Below are 19836 nucleotides of genomic sequence, written 5' to 3' on the forward strand. Positions count from 1 at the left end.
GTGTGTGCCCCGCATTGTTCTGCTTCACATTCATGAATTCACTCAAGTCACGCAGGAGTTGCAATAGGTAGACTCTGCTCTTATCTCCCTTTGTAAAAGAGAAGGAAGCCAAGGCGTAGAGAGGCTGAGTGGTGTGCTTGAAATCACACAACTAGGAAGTAGCGGGACCGAGATTTGGACTTAGTCTGGTCCTTTAAGCACAGTGTCCTTCTACCTCTTGATAAGTTGCTGGTGAAAAGTGAACCAAGTGAATAAGAAGTCGTGTTCTTCCTCTGATGGGACAGGGGGCAGAGGTGGGGCTACCCATGGGGATGATGGAAACCTGGCTTTGTCACTGTGGGGAGAGGAAGTGGGAGCTGACCGTGGGCAGGGAGTGGCTTTGCCCTGTGATCTAAGTGAGGATGGAGGTAAGCATGGGTACCACTCCACAAGCTGTGGGCTTTCCTCTGGACGGATGGAACGGCTGAGGTCTGGGTTGATGCAGGTTGTGGGTTTGCCAGTGGGTTCTCTGGGGTCAGAGCAGCAGTAGATGGAGCCTGGATCAGATCACCCTTGGGTTCTGGTTTTGGTGCTTACTGACCTTATGATATGGATACATTGCCTAAATTAGTGGGGCCTCAGTTTTCTTATGTTCAAAGTGAATGTGATAAGACCTATGCTGGTGTTTTGGTGACAGTAAGAGCAAATGCATCTGAAGGAGCAGGCCTGCAATAGGAGCTCAACATATTGGCCCAGCTCTCCCTTCTGAGAACTTTTTGTCCATGAGGCTCCATGAGGGTGATATCCGGTCCAGGATACTCAGGCCTTGCCTTGGGAAGCTGCACCTCCTCCTGCCTGGCTGTGTGCCTGCGTGCCTCTCTTCATGGCCCCAGCAAGTGTTCTCATTTCCAACCAGGTAGCACCTGGTACAGACTACTTCCTGCCTACCACATGCTTTGACCCATTTTGATGTTGTATTGAGGTGCCTGTGTGGCTGTTTGCCAGGAGAAGTGCACAGCATGTGCCTTTGCTTTGTGGGAGGAGTGGGCGCATTCCCCTGTGTGACTTGCATAAATATGCATTTGAATGTATGTACATAGCGCTCAAATTACAACCTTCAGTTCCTTGCAGTGGAGACAAGTTTCTTTCATGATGTGATTAATAACTAAAAATAAAAAGGCGACTGTAGAGCAATGTTGACAAGTCTTTGGAGAGCAGGGATCACTGTGTATAACAAACTCAGGGACCAAACATCTTGCAAAGAATGGAAAGGACAGGTCATATCTAATTAGATGCATTTTAGCAGGGGCAAAAGCAAAACAAAGCAAATCTTCTTTTTTTTTTTTTTAAAGGTTCATATAATGAATTGGGCAAGTCCATGGTAGAGGGAGGGGCTGAATAACAGATAATTATTTGGGTGAAGACACCCTAGAGGTTTTATTTACTGGAGCTCATTATGGGTGAAAGACTGAATGGTTGGGCTGGGCCTTTGCCCCCTTCCTTCCTCCCTATTGGGTTGTCTTCCTATTTTATTATCATCAACAAATAGTAATTGAGTGTGTAATGTGTGATATTTGCAGGGGGAATTAATGAAATGTGAAATTTAAACTTTGACTTTTATGTACTTTAATCCTTTCATTCATTCTTCAAATTATTATTGAAAACCCACATTGTACTAAAATACAAAGGTGAATAAAACATAGTTCTTGTTTTAAAGAATCTACAATTTATTTGGGAAGGCAGGATCAACCCATAGGAAAAAATGTCTTAAGTACAAGGATATGAGATGAGCATGTGATAGGCTGCAATTCATGAGGTCTGCATATGCATTCAAAGTCATTGCATTTTCCCCAGAATGCCAAAGAGAATCACGTGGTCTCCACTTCAGTCTCCCCCCTGCAAGAAAGGAAGAAAGGAGCCTCCTGGGCTGGGGGAGGAAGAGGCACTTTTTGGAGAGGGGTTGCAGAGCACGCTGTGGGGGTAGCTTGGGGATAAGGACAATGATGACAGAGAGCCTTAATAAGTATGACTTCAAACTATGCTTTTGGAGACCTTTTCATGTCTTTTGAGAAAAGTGAGTAGAGAACGAAATTCCTTTTTAAGTACTCTTGGGTGGTTGAAATTTTACTTCTTGAGATCAACCCTACCTTCTGGTTGTGAGGGAGGTAGATAATGCTGAACGTGTAATGTCATGGTAGCCTTCATGGTTGTGGTGAGCTGGAGCCTGACTTCCAAGGATGGGTGGGAGAAGCCAGGCAGACAGAAGGGTAAATAAAGGGAGGGCATTGCATGGTAGAGGGCTGGGGGATGGTGCGTGGAAAGCAGTGGTGGAAGTGCTGAGGAGGGAAAGCTCACGGAATCTCCAAAGGTCAGTGGGGAGGCCCATACAGAGGAGAGTTTGGGGATGCTGGCCCCACCCGTCCACTTATCTAAAGAGCTGTCCTTCATCCATCAAGGCTTCCTCCTATATTTCTTACACATATTGTCTCCCGAAAATCAGTCATCCAGGGCATGCAGTGATGATGGGCCCCTTCCTATCTCCTTGGCAGTGTTACCCCTTCTGACAAAAGTTCTACTGCTTGCTCTCTGAGTCTTTCCAACTGCGGACCTGGGTATAAGAATTCTTGTGCCTTGTTTTCACTCACAGGAAGCTTCAAGTCTCACATTTAGGGCTACTTCCTAAATGACAGAGACAGAATTCAGAGTCACATAAATGAATAAAATATTTATGATGAACCTGAGAAGTTAGTTTAATCACACACATCTCTTTCCTCTTGTGTATTAATTAATCCTGATAAATCCCCCTACCTCTTTTTTTTTCCTCCTGCTACATCTAAATTGCTCAGAAAAGGCATGTTTGTGGAAGACAAGCTGCAGGGGGTGTTCATCTTAAAAGAACAAGCCCTAAATATTTCAGATGGAGTCATTAGTGTAGCAGAGCTGTCATCTGAAAATACAATTATGTTGACGTCATGAGAAAAATCCATTTTTATGTCCTTGAAAACTGCCTTGAACTTACTCTGGTCTCTGAGACCTTCTCTGTTATTACAGAAGTCCAGCAGGATGGGCCAGGTTTGAATCCATCAAAATGAAACCCAAAGCTCTATCATCAGAACCGCCTGAGTCATAACCAAATTGTCTGGATATTTTACGCTAGAGGATGAGGGAAGAATGGGGAGAATGATGATCCCCTTTCATAGCTCTTCTTCTATAGTTAGAAATAAGTAAATCTTTTTCTATAGTTAGACAATGGGTTTTACCCTGAAGGTGAAGGAAACCAACACGAGCTATCCAGCATTGAGATGAGCTGCTGCAGATGCCTCTTAAAGAATTCACTCTGTGTTTTCTTCTCATTTAGATTCATCAAATTTCCCATAATTCCCAGAGTAGCTTTTGATTTAGTTACCTTACTCTGGTGATTTAACTCTTGTTCAAAATGAAATATTATTTCTGACATTCATTTCCAGGAAAAAAAATCTGAGTCAGGAGGCAATGTCTTAGTCTGTTTGGGCTGCTATAACAAAATACCACAGACTAGATGAAATTTGTTTCTTACCGTTGTGGAGGCTGGAAAGTCCAAGATGAAGACACCAGGGTGGTCACATTTGGTGAGAGCCCTCTTCCCGGGTGACAGTCCCCACTATGTCCCTGTGTCCTTATGTGAAGGAAGGGCACGGAATCTCTCTGGAGCCTCCTTTATGAGGTGCTAATCCCATTCTTGAGTGCACCACCCTCAGGATTTAAGAACTTCTCAAAGGCACTATCTCTTAATACCATTGTCTTTGGGGATTAGGATAAAAAAATGTATAAATTTTGAGGGGACATAAGCGTTCAGACCATAGAAGGCGAACTGTAGTGAAAGGGAGCCCGTGGAAGAAAGAATAACATCACCCCTAACTTCAGGCTTCTCCAGGTATGGTGGAAAGAGATCTGGGGGTCTGGGTAAGCATGGTGTGCATGGAACAAGGACACCTATTCCAGTATAGCTAGAGAGGGACATGCATGGTGCGGATGATGGGAGAAGCAGGGGCCAGAGTACAGAGGACATTCTATGGCAGTAGTTCTCAAGACAGGCTGCTCATGAGAATCTTCTGGGGAGATTAAAAAATAAAATACCTTTGCCAAGTCCTATATCAGAATGATGTATTTTCAATAATTTATGCCTTAGAGTGAATTAATTCAATTAGATCACTTTCCTTCTATACTAGTTGGGAACACTGAAGAAACAGAAGTTTTGTTTGGGGGACTTAATTAACCTTGGAGCAAGGATTAATTAATTAATTGAGCAACCATTTGTGTGTTATTTTTCTAGGCAGTGTGTTAGAATGCAGAGATAAGGAAGTCCTTGTCCCATACTTTGAAGAGCTCACCCACCAGTGGAGGATACATGCACTTAAACAGATATTTTACAATACTCTCAAAAAAAAAAAAGTTCTCTAAGCAGAGAAAACCCTGTTTCTTTGGAGCACATAGTCTTTTACAACCACACTTTTGGCTCTTTCAGTGACCTTAGACACCAGCCATCACTCTTGGGTCTTGAAGGGCTGTGTTCTGGCAAGGCATGGGTCGGGTGAGGCAATAGAGGGTCTTTTCGCATGTGGAGCACAGAGGCAGATACAGGGAGTCATGTTCTGAAGGGATGACAAGTCCAAGCCAAGGAGCTTGATAGAGTCTGACGGCCAAGAGTGGCATCAAAGAGAATGGAAGAGGGTTGAGAACTAGGGTACCAGTTTTTGGGGACAACTGGAACTGGTAGACTAAAAGGGTCCTGGAGATTTTCTGGAAGGATTGTTTTTATGGATTCTCCTAACAGCTGACGTGGGCTTGGCAGGTGCATTAAAGGGCTGAAATAGAATGGGTACTAATCGTCATATGTATTACATTGTCTCTTTGGGAAAATGCATTCTGTATTAGGAAAGGAAGTAAGGTGGAAACCAAAGGCATTCAGATGCATATAAAAACAGTGGCATTATTGATGCTTTTCCTTTGCTTCATCAAGTAAATGGAATGACAAGGTAGCAACGTGATATGATTACTTGACTTCTCTGCTTATAGGGAAGGAAAGGAGAACTCATTATTTCAATTACCGTTGGAAATATTTCAAGAAAATATTAATCTGCTTTCCTGCCTTGGTAATAGAGTGTAGTGGATATAATGGAATATTTGTTTCCCTGAACCTCAGTGGCCTCACATTTTGATGTTTTAATCACATACCTTCTTGTGATACTTAATAATTACATCACATATGAATCTTAACTCCCTGCTGTGGCCTGAATGTTTATACTTCCCCCCACCCCCAATTTATATACTGAAATCTCAACCTCCAAGGTAGTGGCATTAGGAGGTGGGGACTTTGGGAGGTGATGAGGTCACAAGGGCAGAGCCCTCATGATTGGAATTATGCCATCATGTGAGGGTGTAGCAAAATAGCACCATCTCTGCACCAGAAGTAGGTCCCACAGAACACCAAATCTTCCAGTGCTTTGATCTTGGACTTCCCAGCCTCCAGAACTGTGACTAATACATGTTTATTGTTATCAGCTATTCAGTTCATGGTATTTTTCTTCTAGCAGGCTGAATGGACCAAGACATTCTCCATAGAGTCTATGAATTCTTGGGAAGTGGAACATATTTCCTACATCTTGGCCTTCCCTCCAAAAACCTAGCCCCTTGGCTTAGGCACCAGCAGTGACCCATGAAGAGCTGTGAATAGTTGGAATGACCAAGGAACACCCGTCCTTTGGCCATTGCTATGGTCTGAATGTCTGTATTCCCCCAGAATTCATGTTGAAATCCTAGCCCCCAAAGGTGATGGTATTTGTAGGTGGGGCCTTTGGGAGGTGATTAGGTCATGAGGGTGGAGTCCTCATGAATGGGATTAGTGCTCTTATAAAAGAGACCTCCCAGGGCTCCCTGGTCCCTTCCACCGTGTGAGGCCACAAGAAGTCTGTAGCCCAGAAGAGGACCCTTACCTGCTTGTGCTGGCACCATGATCTTGGACTTCCAGCCTCCAGAACTGTGAGAAACATATTTCTGTCTATAAGCCACCCAGTCTATGGCATTTTGTTAACGCCGCCCAGACGGCCTAAGACGGCTGTTTTAGTTTCCTGAAGAGTGAAGTGCTACAGATGCTTGCTTAATAAGTGATGCTGACCGATGAGAGAGGGTGGAGCTCAGGCATTAAGAATAGAAGTTGCAACATATAGAAATGAGTTCCTTGCCAAAGCATTAGGAGACTCTCTTAAAAGTAAGTTTATTTGCTGAATAAATATGTGTTTTCTCCCATTTGAATCTGAGTAGCTGAGATTAGAAGAGAAAGGAGTGCCTGAGGGTTCCTTTATTTGATGGGTACATGTTGGTGACCCTTGGAGACCAGTCATCACAGAGTCTTGACCCACGTGGGCAGCCCACCTCCTCCCTGAGCAGAGGTTCACCGTCTTCTGCTCCCTCGCTGCTTGGTGAGCACTCAGGCTGGCAAAGGTTGGATTTAGCAACTGTTGAGTCTAAACTTGGGAATCTGCAGGGAGGAAGATTTCTTGTAGAGGAAATATTTTTGCATGTAAACTCAGTATTTTGCGGAAGAATTCTTTTTTCTGCTAAGGAAGACAGGATGAGTGCACCAACATCCACGGTGTAATGATTTTATATCTAATCCATATCACAGGCAGTACTGTGCAGGGCATGCAAAGTGCAGACTATGTGTGGCCTCGAACACACACACAGAGTGGATGCACATTTTCTGTCTAGAGTATGATTGAATTATCGTTGTGGAATGGGCAGGAATCACTGCGGTCTGGCCTTCACTAATCTGTATGTCTTTCCTTGAAGGAAGGCTTTAGCTGTTCAGTTTAGTTTTGTTTACTTAAAATGTTGCGTTGGAACTTTGCCTGCATGCCTAGAGGCTAGAAGGACATGGAAAAATGTGTGCATTCTAACTAAATCCCAAAGTACATCTCATCAATTCAGACACAGACAGCTGGGGACCATCCTTTACTCCTAGAAGCAAGTTAGAGTGGACAAGAAAGCTCTTTCTACCCTTGAAAAGATGGAAAAGGAAAAGAAACATAGCACGTTTAAAAGTGAAAATTCACACAACAAAATCCTGTATCCAAAAATATAACAAAATTTCCGGGAGGATATTATGAGCAAATTTCCTTTTGCATTGGTTCCATGTCAAATTATTGTGTCCCTAGTTTCCTGCTAGTTTTAGTTTTTGTTACCTCAAGAATATGCTCTATCCCCATCTGATTTAAGTAATATTAATTGAAGCTTTCAATTATATTGAATGAAAATGTATTACGGTAAAAGGAGACAGGGCATCTGGAGAGTCTGTTTGTTAGGGTCATTCTAAAGGGTAAGCCTTTCTCTCTCAACAGCAATGCTTAAAGAACAACTTTCCAGATTAATGATAATAATAAGAGACTAGCTCTCTCCTAAAATATTTTAGAGAGCTTACAGTTTATGAGAGTACAGGTTACTCTGTAAAGAGATTGTCTAATGATTGGAGTTTGCAGAAAGAAAAGCTAAAATATAAAGAAAAATAGGTTTGGGGTTTCCGTAATGTAGAAAATATGGTGAAGATTAAATCCAGTTTTTGAGAGGTCAAGCGAATCAACATAATTAGCATACAAAAGCAACCAGTGATAAAATAATCTTATGTTTTATGGGTTTGGGACAATGCCCAGCAAACCAAATATGCTTAATAAATTTGAAATGATATCAAGAGTATTCCCTTGCTGCTGATAGAAAGTTAATGTTATCACTTTGGGAGGCATTATTAACCCTTCAAATATGGCTTTTTCATTGAGTGAAGAGGAAAGGGTTCATCAGGCAACAACAGTGTGGTGGAAATGGTGCTTCTTCCCACAATGAACAGATGTCTCGCCTCTCATTGAGATAATCGATTCTAATATTATTAAGCACAAGCCCAATAAATCTGCCCTTGTATTTTTCTGATACAAATACAATATACCTACCACTGCTCAATATCTTTCATATGTGAAGTAATAAAACTGATTCAATATTAAATCGTGTACTTTACATGTAAATTGGATTGCCATGGGCCGTTAGACTCTTTACATAAACAATATATTTTGTTTAAAAGGAAACTGTGCTCAGTCTAACATTCTGAAAGTTCATAGTGTGCAAAACCACATTAGTAGAGTAAATGGTGTTGGGAAGGAATCTGGCATGACCAACAGAGGCATAAAAGGAGAAAGGAGTCTTAACTTCTAGTAAAACAACATTTCTCCTGTGGGCGGCTTTAACAAGATGGCTGCCAACAGGTGAAAACTCACTAATGTCAGGTGTAATGAAAAAGTTTAATTCCAGAATCATTTTTGGAAGCATTCACAGTGTACCATGCCCGGGGGCTCAGGCAGCGAATTATTTGCCTTTCCCGAAAGACAGCCATTTCTGCACAGAAAGGTGATGACATATTGAGGCCGAGTCTGGCCATATTATATGATGTCACAGGATCCGTTTTTGATACTAGATAACAGCCTTCATTCTGGTAGGTCAGTATCTCATTCCTTGGCTTATTTATCTTCACTATGTACACAACCTGCAAACCAGAATTCGTAGACAAACCTCACCCAAGTGCACTGCAGTATTTGCATCTTGGCCTCCTTTGCAGCGCTGATCCTTGTGCTCTGCCACAGCTGTCAGAGTAATGGCTTCTTTCCCTTTTTATCTGGGTTGGCTTTATTCCCAGATTCCAAATGAAAGAGACAGCATTTTACTTGACCACCCCATTCCAACCGTTAAATACTGTGCCTTCAGGCTCTGATGCTCTAATGGTCGATTAAAGTTGATAACAGTCTGTCCAATTTCCATTTTTTAACATTCAGCCTGCTGAAATGGTAATATTGTGAAAATCTGAAGTCTACAGGACCTGCCTGAGAATCTGTCTGGATGTCAACACATAACAATAAACAAGGGGGAAAAAGAAGTAATGCTAACAGGCCTCAGCATTTGCAGAGGTTGGGTTAGCTACGTAGCCTAGCCAAGTTTGTGTAGAGTAGAAGTCGATGATAGATCAACTGACCTATCAAACAGGTTGTAGACTGAAGGCACTCACAGGGCATTTTACAGCTGCAGAAGGCAAAGCTCCTCGAAGACTCTCCAAACCAATGAATGACACATGCATTCCCTTCCCTGCCTCCCTTACCAAGAGCTCAGTCTTTATTTGGTCCTATTCAAAGCCTTTTTAAAACTTGTTTGGCAGACATATAACTCATAGCGCCTGGACTTTGTTGTCGTGGGATGAAGGGTCACAAGGGTACTAATCTAATTGAAATATTTTCGAAAATCTGATTTCTCAGGGGATCAGAATAAAATAGTTTGAAATAATCTCTTTTTCAAACCAACAGTGGTGTTTCTTGAGCCTTAGAAAAACAAAACTAAAACCAGGGATTCTGAGATGGATTTGTCGACCAGTAGAACTTGGAGATAAGCAGTTTGATCCCAGTCTTCTAAGTGATGGAAAAAAATGAACAGTTTCACCATGAGCCATGCTCCCTGTGTTTATAATATGCAGACTCTACCCAGTTCCTTCCATTGTACTAGTCAGCCTGCCTTTCTAGCTGGGCCTGCATTCTTTCTCTGAACGTGGATGATTGCCCCGTGTTCTCATCTTTGAGGCTACTCTCGTCTTTTTCCAATCAATCGCTGGGCTCTTCGATGCTTTTTTTCATGTTGGGGAAGCAATTGCCCATTTTTCTGAGTCTTTGCTGCTGAAGTAAGTGCAGATAAGTCCTTCAGATTCTGAGAAATTTATCACTGTCGATAAATATGTCATTCGGGAAACATGGCTCCAAACTCCTTTTTCCTTGGCAGGCTGAAATGAAGACCAAAGAACTTGAAGGGCCGAATGTTTCGTTCTCCTTGTTATTACCACATCACAGAGCCTGTGCTTACTTTTTTAGACAAATCATCTTTTCATCTAAAAACATGGATGTTATTGCTTAAAAAAAGAGATTCACTGTCACCTGACTGAACAGTTTGAACCCTATCTCTTGTCCACTTCATCACTGTCACAGGTAGGTCTTTTCTTCCAGGGCAGGGATTATTCATGTTTTCTCGTATGTGAGGAGATAAAAGAAGAATATGCAGAAATTTAACATCAAAAATTGCTGTGATTCCAGAAGTTTCCTTCCTCCTGTTTTTGGACTGCAGTGGCATAAAGTCTGCCCCCTTGCACATAAGCATTGATGATATTTGTCTTTATTGTTCTTTTTCTTCATATTGCTGAAAATGTTGGTGTTTACTGTTTATTGCTGAGGTGCTTTTGAACTTTGGGAAGCCCAGACTTCCGACAATGAGTGTGAATTAAAGGGGAGACATACTCTGTCTTCTGGAAATGTCTTCATTTCCCAGAATAAGCTATTGATACTTGCTAGGTGGAAGCTTTAGGTCACAAACTTTCTGCCCCAAACATCCATTTCTGTTTACATGTTTTCTCTAGTCTAATCAATTTTCTTCTGCCTTTCTGGAAACCCATGAAAAATCCTGGCACAGGAGATGATGATGATGATAGTAATGGTGGCAACTCACACTTACATAGCATGTGCCCGAGAGTTTTCCAAGCACCTTACAAGGGTTAATTTATTTAATCCCTGTGACAACTTTGTGAGGTAGGTACCATTATCCTTCTCAAACAGAGGAGAAAGTTGAGGCAGAGACTGGTTACATAACTTGCCACTTGCCCAAGGTCACACAGTTAGTAAGTGATCAGACCAGGAATTCTGACCTGAGAGTCTTCTGCTTAATTTATCCCATGGAGGAGTGTATCAGTTTGCTTGGGTTGCCATAGCAAAATACGTAGGTTGGAAGGCATAAACAAGAGAAATTTATTTTTTCTCAGGCTAGAATTCCAACATCAAGATGTTGGCAGCTTTAGTTTCTTCTAGGGCCTCTCCCCTTGGCTTGCAGACTGCAGCCTTCTTGCTGAGTCCTCACTTGTCTTTCCTTTGTGCGTGCGCAACCCTGGTGTCTCTGTGCGTCCAAATTTCCTCTTCTTATAATAACACCAGTCAGATTGGATTAGGGTCCACGCTAGTGGCTCTTCATTTTAGCTTAATCACCTCTTTAAAGGCTCTAGCTCCAATTTGGGCCGTAACAGTGAACTTCTCGAGACCTGTTTTCCTGGCCTTTGAGTCTTCTGCCTTGCTTCATTGCTGGATATCTCTTTTTCTTCCCTCTCTGCTCTGCCTGTTTGCCCAGACCTTGCAGACGTAGTTCCACCTGAGAACCAGATTAAGTCTTATTTAAGAGCCCATTTCCATGAGCTGTGATGAGGGGCTGCCCAGAGCCTGCTGCTGGGATCCCTGAGGGATGCTTGGGTCCTCTGTGGGCCTTGGAATTGCAGCATTTACCCAGTTTTTGTTGAGTGTGCTTGATTCTGAGGTTTTCTGATTATCCCTCCACCTTCCTTGTAGGTTGTGAGCTCTGGCTTCAGGATCAACTTTGTGTTCAGCTCCTTCAAAAAATTCAAAACCCCTTAATCTAGATCCATCTCTGAAGTGCCTTCCATGGTTCTTCAAAGTGATGATTGATAATGCAAAGTGAGTGGGAAAGATGGAGGTTGGAAGAAAATAGAAAAGAATTAGAATAACAATTAGAAGAAAGCAAGAAATTGAAAGTCTGCTATATAATGTGTCTTCTGGATTGGATAATTTACAGGAAAATGTTTGAAAAGCTTTCAATGCTCTCTGGTGGGAGGTGGCATTATTATTATGGTTGTGGCATTTGTTTTCTTATTCTTACTTCAGGATTCAGATTTCTGTCCCAGTTGAACATAGAAATAAATTAGTAGGTAGATTGGAAATCCAGAAGGCTGGGGTGTTGTTGAACAACTGTAGAGAGGAAGCTGTCTTCCTGGAGCTCTTGCCTGTCCAGTGAGCACCCTAAGATCAAGGGAGCGTTCAGTCCAGCTTCCTGAAGAAGGAACTAGAAGAAAAAGGGAAAGACGCATCTGTGCTACAGAGAGGAGAGGGGCAGAGCCAATTCTCAAGGCAAGGCCATGCGACATTAGATCATACTGCAGGGAAAAGGTACAGGCCACCAAAACACAGAAGACGTCCAGTCTAGCAAAGGGGTCAGTGAAATTCAGAAACACTCTTGCAGATATAGCAGAGAAGGAGGTGAGGCTAGAGAAAAAAATAGGACAAGTAATAAGTGCAAAAGGGGATTGAAGCTAGTAATGACTCAAAAAATGGCTGAGCTGCTGAACCTATTTTAAAAGCCTCTTAAAAACAGAAGCAGAGAAGAAAAGGAACATGGACAGGAGTGGTACAGGGATGACCTTGAAGAATAATTAAGCCAAAACCAAGTGAGGGGCTATTTGGAAGCTCTGAACATAGAGAAATAAGTGTGGGATGGCAGGATTCCGAAGGCATTAAGGGAGCTTGTGCTCTCTAAGCTAATTAGTTCACACACTTACAGTTATTTTGGGGAAAAGTAATAGGGATCTAAGGACGCTAAGAAGAGAAGGGAATATAAAAGGTGGTTTCAATCTTAAACCAAGACAGAAGCCTTGTGGAAAGGCAGTTTGGTACAGCTGATGGCAACATGCAATGGGGAGTGTGAAGGAGGGACTCTGGCATCTAGAGGGTAATGGGATCATTGGCAAGAACCGTGATTGATTTTTTCCCAAGAACAAAGCAGGCCCAACAATTGATTTTTTCTTGTGCACAGGAATTGGCCGAATTTTAAAAGATAGCATAAATCTTTGAACTTTACTTATACATTTGGCACCATGGTTCACATCATTTATTTCAAAGCTGGGGTAGCTTGGCTGATGGGCCCTTGTCACATGGATTGAGAGTGACCAGAAGACAAAAGCAAAGGAGGAGACAGACGGCAGTTTATCTAGCTCATGGTTGGGGGGGCAGTAAAATCCTTCAGGTTAATGAAGCCTTCAGGTGATTCTCTCTGGGGGATTCTGATGATTCCCTCTGAATGTGAAGTCCTGCACAATGAGATTAAGAAATTGTAGGATGAGGTTTGGCTGAGGGCAAAATTACTGTCTTAGTAATGTAACTGGGCTTTAAAAGATTCTTGCCTTGGATGCATGACCGGACTACATGAATTCTCATATTCCTTACATATTGAGTATTTTATCATTGTAGAAATAGTGGCTATTGTAATTTTTGAACAATTGGAGGAAACAGGCGGGCAGACCCACCAAGGGTTAAGTTGGAATCCCAGGGAAAGAGGAGTTACCCCAGGTAATGAGGGTGACAGATCCTTCAATGCCCCCCCCTTTTTTTTTTAACCCATCCTCTGCCTCGTTCTAAGATTGAATCTGCTGTTTCTATTGCCCCCATCATCTCTGAGTCTTGCACTTTTAATCCCATAACCTGTAGCTCATCTGATTCCTGCGTACGACCATTGTTCCTAAGTTGAGCCTGATTTTATTTTCGGTAGAGTCTGAACTATGAAGATGCGAAGTAGGCAAAATAGGGATGGGGATATAGAGGCCAATGAGAATACATAATCTAGTACTTTATGAATTAAGTCTGAAATCCTCATGGGCAAAGATACGTTACATCTGTGAGATTCTGAATGGGAATCTGCTTTGACAAAGTGAAAGATGGGCTAATAGATTACATAGAAGGTCCTGGCTCATGATCCTTCTGAAAGGCCCCCTCTCTGTATGAAGCCTCCTGGGCAGGGTCTTTTCCATTTTATAGATGAGAATATAGAAACACAAGTCAAAAGGGACTTCCAGTTTTAGCTCCTCCATGTGAAGAACTTGGAAGTCATCACTGCCATTCTTACAACAAGAAAAAAGCTTAACAAACTGAAAACCAATGACTTTTCTTGGGTCATTAGAGAATGATGTAGAGCAAACCATCACTTTGAAACCTGGAAAGACAGGTGAATACAGAAAAGTCACACTGAAATATGCTTACTTGGAACAAAAGTAAGATAAAATTCTTCACCTTTCTTACTCTTAATTGATCTAAAGGATAACAGTTGAAGTCACAATAGTAATCGTTTATTTGCCTGATTATGTGATTGTATGATTTGGCTTACAGATAAGTAAAGTGAGTAACAGCAATCATAGGTACAAGGAGGAGAAATTGGGAATACTCTGTTATAAGGTACTTTTACTAAATGTGAAACAGTGTACTTTTATTTGAAGGTGGGCATAGATTAAACATGTATATTTCAAACTCTAGGGCAACCACTAAAATTTTTTTAAAAAGAATAATTGATATGCTAAGAGAGGAGAGAAATGGATTCATGTATTTAAAATCATAGAAGGCACAAAAAGTTGGGGAAAAGAAACGAATAACAAGTGCAATGAATAGAAACATTTACAAATATAATAGATGTTAATCCAACCATATCAATAGTCAATTTAATGTAAATTGTCTAAATACACCAATTAAAAGAGACAGAAATTGTCAGAGTGAATAAAAAACTAAGATCCAACTGTATTTTGTCTACAAGAAAATCACTTCAGATGTAATGACTCAGATATATTACAAGTAGAGGGATGAAGAAAATATACCATACTAGCATTAATCAAAAGAAAGCTGTAGTGACTATATTAATTTCAGACAAAGCAGAATTCAGAAAAAGGAAAGTTCTTACAAATCAAGAGATTATTATATAATGATATTGAAGTCGTAATTATATCACGATAGAGAAGTCAATTCTCCAAGAAGATGTAATAATCTTTAATGTATGTATAACTAACAGAAGAGTGCCAAAAGACACGAGGCAACATTGACAGAACTGCAAAGAGAAATGGACAAACCCATTACTATAGCTGGAGACTTGATACCCCTCTTTCAGTAACTGATAGATAAAGTTGGCTGGAAATCAGTAAGGATATGACTGATCGGAATAGCATTACCCATCAACTTGATCTAACTTACATTGTATAATGTTCCATTTCGTAACAACTGAATATGCATTTTTCTCAAGCTCATATGAAACAGTCACCAAAATAGACTACATTGTAGGCCATATAACACATCTTAAAAATTTTAAAATAACAGAAGTCATACTGCGTATGTTCTCAGACCATAATAAAATTAAACTGAAAATCAGTAACAAAAAGGTAACTGGAAAATACTAAAATATCTGGAAATTAAGCACAACACTTCTAAATACCATATGGATGAAATAAAGAGTCTTGAGAAATTAAACATTATTTTGAACCAAGTGAAAATGAAAATAAAACATCAAAATTTGTGGGATACAGTGAAAGCAGTGATTAGAGGGAAACTGATAGCATTAAATGTATGTATTAGAAGAGAAGAAAGATCTTAAATCAATAATCCAGCTTCCACATTAGGAAACTAGAGAAAGAAGTGCAATTTAAGCTTAAGTCAAGCCAAAAAAAGAAAAAATTAGAGCAAATGACAACGAAATTGAAAACAGGAAAACAATAGGGAAAATTAATAAAGCCAAAATCTGGTTCTTTGAAAATATCAATAAGATTGATAAACATCTAGTCAAGCTGACCAATAAAGATAGAAGACAAACATTTTTCAAAATCATAAATAAAGGAGAGCTCATCACTACTGAGTCCACGGACATTGAAAGGGTAATAAAGGAATACCAGGTGTAACACTGTGCTCACAAAATTTATAGCTTAGATTAAATGGATAAGTTCCTTGAGAGATAAACGGGTGAACAGATTATATGGATAGCCCTCTATCTATTAAAGAAATAATATCAATAAATGATAACCTTTCAAAAAAAAGAGAACATCCATCCTTGATAGTTTACTTGTGGATTAAGTCAACGCATTTAAGGGAGAAAAGATGGTTCTTTTCCACAGTCTCTTCCAGAAAAATAGAAGCAGAGAGAAAACTTCTCGATTGATTGTATGAGGCCAGTGTTCACCTGACATTACAGGAAAGGAAAGCTGTATCAACATAGAAGCAAAAGTCCTCAACAAACTATGAGTTAATGGAGTCTATTATTGCATAAAAAGAATTATAAACCACAATCAAATAGAATTTATTCCACGTAATGCAAGGCTAGTTCAACATCAGAAAATCACAGTATAATCCACCACATTAACAGGTGAAAAAGAAGAATCATCGGATAATGTAAGTTGGTACAGAAGAAACATTTGATAAAATCCAGCACCAATTCATGATAAAAACTCTGCAAACTAGGATTAGAGGGGAATTTGCTCAATTTGATGAAGAACACCTACCAAAAAACCTACAGTCGACGTTACACTTCATGGTGAGAAACTTTCCCCCAAGAGCGAGAACAAGCGAAGGATGCCCTCTTGTCACTCCTCTTCACCGTCTTCCTGGAGTCCTAGCTAAAGCAAAAAAGACCATAAAAGCAAATAAAGTTATACAGACTGGACAGGAAGAAATAAAACTGTCCAGATGCAGATGTCACAATTGCCTAAAGTCCCAAAGAATCGAGAGGCAAACAAACAAGCAACTCTCCTGGAACTAAGAAGTGAATGCAGCAAGATCATAGGACACAAGGTTAATAGACAAAAGTCAAATGTTCTCCTATATACCAGTAATGAACAATTGAAGTTTGAAATTTAAAAAGTTATAATAATACCAGAAAATGAACTGCTTAGGTGTAAATCTAACAAGGTATGTACAAGATGTACATGTGGAAAACTACAAAATTGTTGAAAGAAATTGAAGAACATCAGTAAATGGAATGATTCTGTGTTCACGGACAAGTCGAGAGACACACTGCGGAGAGGGCTGGGACTAAAGCCTCTGTTTTGAGATCCTCGAACCCGAACAGTACTTTAATTTGAGGGACTAGGTTTTGATGCCTTCTTAACTAGAACAACAGTTTAAAATTAGCCAATTGATTAATTGTCTGATTTGTTTATCTTTACTTTTAGAAGGCAGTGCATTCTCAGAGTGAAAAATTCAAACAGTATAAAAGGTTGTGAAAAGTTAAGTTTTTCTCCGTTCTAGGAAGCAATTACAGCTATCAGTTTCTAGCATGATTTTCCAGAAATGTTCTAATTGTGTATTATCTTTCAGAAGGTAAATCAGAGCTTGTAGCTCAAGGTGTTAAGGAGAATGTTGACTTTTCCATTTGCAAAATCTTCATAAATCATATCCATGTGGAAACTCCTACTTTTTAATTTGCATTGTTTTAATTTTTTTTTTACAAAGAATACTTACTAATTTCACTGTTAACTAATTCAGTTAACTCACAGATGCTGATTTTATAGTTAACATGTAAAATTTCTGGTTTCTGCTGCCTTCTATTGCTTTGAGGCAAAATGACTCAAGAATGAGGTCAGAGTTGGTGAGATTTTTTTTTCCCGTCCTTTTCAACTGTGCGCTGAGTGCGAGTGTGTGTGTGGAGTTTGGAAAGGGGAAAACAGCTAGAAAAGACGGAAAGCAGGAGAGAAGAAAAGACTTCTCCCTGTCTGTGTGTCTCCAGGTCCCCCAGGACCGCATAGGAGTGGCCCAGGACCTCTCCTGTGGACAGCTCTGTTCTGGAATCACATCAGAGGCAGCAATCAGGGCCTTCAGGTACAGCAGGCCTTTAAAACCTGTGGCTCAGAGGCATGAGCCTGCGCAATTTTCCAGGGTCTGCTTGTGGAAGGGAGGCTCTGCATCTTTAAAAAGATCTCTCTGGCTCCCCATTCAGAGTCTCTCAGTCTTCTTCATTCAGCGCAGTGTGAAGTGAGGAGGGGAATGCACAAAGAGCACCAATCCATGGATGCACGCGTTCCGCTCGTCTTCAATACCCGGCCCTGACTAAAGCCAATACTGCCTTCCTACGTTTCACATTTCGAATTTCTTGCAAGCCGTCACAGGTAGATCCCACGCTGTAAAGCAAATTGCATGCCATTCCAATGGACTGAAAAAATTAGTCCAATAAGGAGGCGTTTGATGTGCAACTATGAATCCTGTGATGATGCTGGCATGTGGCAGTTGTCTTGACCAATATCGTATGTGAAGATTTTATCCTGGGATTTCCATGAGTTTTGAGGTTGAAGCAAGCAAGATTCTGTTCTTTCAGTCATAGTACAGGCGTTAGTGTGGGGCCTGTGCTGAGGTTAGGGCTGAAGTTAGACCAGGGCAGGGGGTTGAATAAAGAGAGGAGGACATGAGAAATTGGGGAATGCCTTTCTTCTGCCCTTGAAGAACTTAAAATTAAAAAGTGGAGGTAGAACCTTTGAATAATCTTTAAAGCATTATTTCAGCAGAAATCAAATAACGCATCAATATCAGGGAGTACCTTGAATGATGCAGGAGCCTGTGTGGGAAGAAAGAGAACAAAGAGGATGTGGTTGGAAGATACCACACGGACACAGGGGTGTCCAGGAGCATCTTTGGATTGTGATTGGCAGGCTGTCCTCAATTCGCTATCTGGAGTCTCTGCATAGCAAGGTCATGTTATCAAAAGTTCTGCCTTTGGAGTCCAGCCAGACGAGACCACTATCTTTGCTAAGGATTTACTGGATGCCCTGTTTGATGTCCCTTGGCCTAGTGACATTTCCCTGTAATGTGGCACTCCATGTCTATACAGCCATATGCAGCCACTGAAAATGAACTCCAGGGGGAATCTGGTGGTTCTGGTGTTTATCCCTTCATAGGCTTAAAAAGAGCACATCTCTCTTCCTGGATAATGCTGGTTCAAATCTTTCCAGTGCTCTTGTCTTGGTGAAGATAATAAAATTGTTGTTTTTGGTTCTCATCATTTCCCAGTGGAGTAATTGTTATGTTTTTGGTGCCCCATGAAGAACACCTTGGATTGCTCTGAAAAAGCACAATCCAAGGCCAGTTGTGCAGGTCTGCGGATGTGTGCAAGGGCAGCTTGGGTGAGTCAGATCCCTCCTGTCACCAAATGAATCACCTGGAAACCTTATTAGGAACTTTCCAATGACAGGCTCAGATATATTTACTTGACATTACTAAGTTCTTTTGACTTTAGCTTGCTCATCTCAGGAAGTAGGAGGGTGATCCTGGGTGCTGTCTTTGTCCACTCTGGGGAGCTCATAGCCGTGGAAGTGCTAACCCGTTACTGATGCATTTGAATGGTGTAAAGTTCAGCGTGGAAGGGAGCTTGATGGTATCTATATCATTCTGCAGCCTCAAGTCAAAAGTAGCTCCTTTTCTTCCCTAAAATTTTGTATGTGGACCTACTATTTATCCTGTGCTTTCTCTATGCCAGGCAGCATGCTGTAGGCCAAGCATTAGACCTCTCCTCTAATTCTTTTATTTAACTCTCACATTAAATGAGGCCCCGTCTTACAGGTGAGGTAACTGAGGTATTGTTTAAAGAACGCTTGTTTAGTTAACTCAACCAATGTCCCATCACTAGACTGTGTCAGAGCAGTAGAAACACCATGTTGACCTGACTTTGTTACTTTTTGGAAGTCCTCATGCCACGTGGGTTCATCTCAGAAATTCACTCAGGTTGATTAACCCCAGAGAAGATGGGCAAGGCGTGGAATGCAGACTGTTTAAACTTGGCACTGAAGATGTTTGAGGACTGGGGGGAAAGTTCTGATTCACCATTCATCTCTCTCCTTCCTTGGAAAGAGCACACAGATTTCACTAAATTCACAATCCCTCCACAGCCTTTGTCATATCCGGTTTCCGTTTTTATCTGATGGTCTAACACATCTGTTAGCCCAGTACAACCATTCTTCCTGTCTTTCCCAAATCATTCACTTGTTATCTGCCTCCAAACTGTTTATCTTGTATTATTTAGCTCTTTCTGAATGTTATAAGATTGTACTGGGAATTAATTATTTTCATGCTCCATGACATCAGTAAACTATATCTAGTACCAAATACAAAGAAGAGGTGGTTTTGCTGTTTCTTTGCTAAGATCTTCACTCTTGGACTCACCTCCTTTGGGGGAGGCAAGCTCTGC

The 19836-nt window shown here is 41.0% G+C and overlaps 2 long non-coding RNA genes across 2 annotated transcripts in view; one reads left to right on the plus strand and one right to left on the minus strand.

The window, feature by feature from the left end:
- Positions 1 to 1696: 1696 nt before the first annotated feature.
- LOC140685904 (uncharacterized) lies at positions 1697 to 3624 on the minus strand. Its single transcript, XR_012059363.1, has 3 exons — positions 3536 to 3624; positions 2457 to 2658; positions 1697 to 1875 (listed from the first exon to the last, which is right to left on the minus strand). It is a non-coding gene; the product is annotated as an uncharacterized lncRNA (long non-coding RNA).
- Positions 3625 to 3741: 117 nt separating this feature from the next.
- Positions 3742 to 19836, plus strand: part of LOC140685905 (uncharacterized) — a 39780-nt gene continuing 23685 nt past the window's right edge. Inside the window, exon 1 of the long non-coding RNA XR_012059364.1 lies at positions 3742 to 3892. This is a non-coding gene — a long non-coding RNA (uncharacterized lncRNA). The remainder of the gene's footprint in view (positions 3893 to 19836) is intronic.

This window comes from Vicugna pacos, chromosome 15, assembly GCF_048564905.1.
Source record: "Vicugna pacos chromosome 15, VicPac4, whole genome shotgun sequence".
Taxonomy (NCBI): domain Eukaryota; kingdom Metazoa; phylum Chordata; class Mammalia; order Artiodactyla; family Camelidae; genus Vicugna; species Vicugna pacos.